Source organism: Pseudonaja textilis, chromosome 1, assembly GCF_049901715.1.
Source record: "Pseudonaja textilis isolate UNSWEBS1 chromosome 1, rPseTex1.2, whole genome shotgun sequence".
NCBI classification, from domain to species: domain Eukaryota; kingdom Metazoa; phylum Chordata; class Lepidosauria; order Squamata; family Elapidae; genus Pseudonaja; species Pseudonaja textilis.
Window position 1 is genome coordinate 236,199,671 of NC_141990.1, and position 3,777 is coordinate 236,203,447.

Consider the following 3,777-nt stretch of genomic DNA (forward strand, 5'->3'; position numbering starts at 1 on the left):
CTGAACTCAAGAGGTAGACTTACTGAGAAAGGAGAATGCCAACCTCTACCACAGGGAAAAAATGTTTGTAAAACTGAAGAAAAGATTTGGTATAATATCATAAATGGAGTGACAGTAGAAGGTAAAGTAAAACTAGCCACTATCCAAATTCAGGCACAGTACACTAATTACACCTCAATTTGGATTGGGATCTAAATTCATAACAAGGCAGTAATAAAAGGGAGGCAAAACCAAACCAGATAGCTATATTTGAGCCCAATGAAATCTAATCTCTAGATCTTCAAACATTGGCAGGAGCATCCAAAATTCAAGGCCCATTGCACTGTTGCTTGCTGAACTCTTCGTCTTCAGATAAATGCTTTGAAATCAGCTCAACCCCTAAATCACTTAACAACTGTCTGAGGGTGCCTTCTTGCACCTTAGGGGAGAGTGCGCGGCAGTGGCCGCTATTTGAAGACCAGGCGTGTGGATCGTTTGTTTTAGAAACTCCTTTTATTAGCCCCGTGGTTGAGGCTGAACTGACACAATGGAAGTCCCAAAGACACCTGCTTGCATAAAAGCAAGAGAAAAGCCCCTAAACCCTGGAGGATCCAGCTGCCTCTCTCAATGTATTGTTGGCACTTAATAAGAAAGTGCGGTGGGGAAGCCATCTCTCCCCCCTCCCACGCACCGTCCCTTTGGGCGAGTAAAGTCGCCTGCACTCCGCGCCATTGGCAGGATCGTTAGGATGATGGGCAACGGAGGAGAGAATGACAGGAAAGGCTTAGCTTTTAAGTCTTAGCTAGCGCACGGGATCTTTTTTAAAATCTTCCCAACTTCCAAGAGATCACGCAGGACCACTGGTTAGATAAGAAGAAGAAACAAAAGACAAGAAACAGGTCATTTTTATTTGCACCCCAAACTGAAGCCAAAGGGTTGGGGTTCTTCTGTACCCTATTTTCAAGCTACTTCCCTCTTGCGGTTGATAAAATCCAGAGGTTTCCTAATTGGTCGCTGGCAGATACCGCGGGCCCTCTCGCTTGGAAACTTCTTTGTGTAACCGAAACTTGGAAGAAGGGCGAGCGATTCCGCCGCACTTCCCCTGGACGGCGGGACTTTCGCAAACGCCTTTCCGCTGAAGACAAGATTTCACCAGCGCGTTGTATGCGCCTCCCCTTGGGGCTCTATACTGCTGCGCAGATCCCGAGAAAACCGAGATCTTTCGCCGCGTCCCTCTGTCTGATCTGCTTAACATCCCTCCCGGTGGATTTGAACCCCGAACCACCTTGGAAGCAGGAAAGGGCCCGAGCGCTTTTCCTTCCAAAGCCGACCTAAGTGTTTCATTTTCCCTCGTACTCCACCCAGTTCACTGACAGGTCTCGCAGTAGTTACAGCAAGGCTGCTTTATTATTATTATTATTATTATTATTATTATTATTATTATTATTATTATTATTATTATTATTATTATTATTATTATTATTATTATTATTATTATTATTCTCGACAGATGTATTGGAATCCGCACGCGTTCCAGCGCTACTTCCTTAGGGAAGGCGGGAAATCCCCAGGGCCTGCGGCTCTTCGCGCCTTTGATCGGAAGCCAGTTCCGTTGTGCTTACTTTCGAGTAAGCGGGAAAGCCATCCCCAAAAGGAAGGGGTGATAAAAAGTCAGAAACGCTTTAAACTCCGAAGTGCCGGGAATGGACAAAGAGGAAAGCGCGCCAAGCTCAAACCCACAGCAGGGCTGCGAAGGGGCGGGGCCCCAAAGGTCACTAAGGGTGCCACTTATGAATATTTTTAGAGCGACGTAAAGAGGAGAGTTCGGGAAACGCGGAAGTTACCGTAAAATGCAGTCAATGCCCGCCCAGTAAAAACCGGGATGGTTTTATTTGACGAGGATTTTTGTGGTGCCCCGGGCCGCGTGTATTTTGGGGGAGTCATAAGCAGTCTTCTCTTAAATAACGTCAAATTTGCTGATCTTTCTGTTGCTGGCTGATCCTTAATCTCCCGCTTTTCTTTAACCCAATTTTCTTTAAAAGATTAATAATGGGGGTGGGTGGGGGGGGGTTGTCACGCAAGATATCAATAAAATGTATGTTTTACCGTAAGTTCCTTGTTCCAATCCGTGAAATTTACTCCCAGATAAAAGGCAGGGGAGCTGCGCGTGCGGAGAGATCACGAAGTCATTCCCGTGGGACGCAATGGGATCTTCTCAAAAGGCCAGTCATTCTAACCAACGTGGTGACTCGCTGCTTTAATCCTACATTATCTGGGTCTTTTTATAACCAGTATTAATAAGGTTGGGTAGAACTGAAGCAGAGAATCAAAGGTCTGGTGATTTTAGCTCTTCATTTTATTATAATTGAAACCCTGCAGCCTTGTTTTCTCATACAGAGCAGAAGAACTTACAGTGTTTGTCGGTTCGCCTTTCAAGAGACACTGGAGTTTTATGACGGTGTATAGTATGTCAGTATAAACGCATGCAGTTACTTCGCTGTAAGCTATTTAATGCTATTAATTGCTTAATAAAATATACCACATAATAATACTTAGTACTTAATAACAGTGATAATGCTTGTTAGATTTTCCCCTGTATCGGGGATATTTAAATTTCAAGCCATTGGAAAGAAGAGGGGGAAAAGCAAGATTCCGATCATAGATGCTTCTGAATACTTCGGACTGATTTTAGCTTGTTCTGTTGAGGTGGCGAAGTTAATTGCTTCTTCCTTTTTAAATACTCATTCCTCAACTATTCTGTACTCTGATCCTTAATAATTTATGAGCAATTCGGAGAAATCTCGGCTGGGCTACAAAAATCCGGGAAGTGTATTTTGCAGCCACTTAATGGCGGTCCAGAGCTTTGCAACACTGATCTGGTGACCTTATGTGTTTCCATAGAACCCACAGCTTCAGAAAGTTTCAGAAGCAATCCTAGCCCTGCATTTTCTTTTACGGCACAGTTAAATCTGGTTAGCTTCTCTGAATTTCAGCAAAAATGTTAAATGTATACTTCAGTTTACGGGAAATTACTAAGACTTAAAATGTGTTTTACTTTTATGGCATTGCCTTCTTTAAGAGTACAGCATATAATTTTACACCTGTATTTGAACAGTAGGTGCCATTCATTGGAAACACCAGCTTTTTAAATGGCACAAGTGTGGAAATAAAGTTCTATAGATTTTTATTTGGAAGTGTTGACAATAAGACAGTTTGTTTTATTGATATTTCTTTGAAAAAGTATTTTAGAACTATTGCCTTAAATTTGTCTACATTGTGGAATTGAAAGAAAAATTCAGACACCAAGATTTTGATAATCACAGTGACATAAATGAAGTATTTATTTAAAAGTTATTAGATATGTTATGAAAAACTAATATGTACTATAGTGACTAGACCGGGGGTCCCCAAACCCCCTGCCCATGACCCAGTACTGGGCAGTGGCCTGTTTGCAACTGGGCTGCGCAAGCAGCTGGCGAGTGCATGTGCACACTCAGCTTCACTGACATGAGGGGCAGGCATTTGCGCTCATGTGCGAAGCTCCTCTTGCACGAGTGGCAAGTAAGCTCTGCAAGTGTGCTTGCGTGCACACCTCTGCCACTCCACAGAAATATCCGCCTCGCCCTTCCCCCTCTCCCCCCCACACACAGCTGCCAAGCCAGAAAAGTTGGGAACTACTGGTATAAAGGATAAGATTTTTCTGAATCCATCAGTGCTGTAGAGCAGCTACCAATCATCTACTATCAAATCAAACAGGGAACAATATCTATATGGCCTTAACTGATCTTCCATATATAG

The 3,777-nt window shown here is 43.3% G+C and overlaps 1 long non-coding RNA gene across 2 annotated transcripts; it reads left to right on the forward strand.

Annotated features, from left to right (window-relative positions):
- The first annotated feature begins 740 nt into the window (after positions 1-740).
- Positions 741-3,166, forward strand: LOC148128103 (uncharacterized). 2 transcript variants are annotated; one of them, XR_015740889.1, is made up of 2 exons: positions 741-1,355; positions 1,490-3,166. It is a non-coding gene; the product is annotated as an uncharacterized LOC148128103 (long non-coding RNA). The 2 variants fall into 2 exon arrangements; XR_015740890.1 differs by having other exon boundaries at positions 741-1,242.
- Positions 3,167-3,777: the final 611 nt, after the last annotated feature.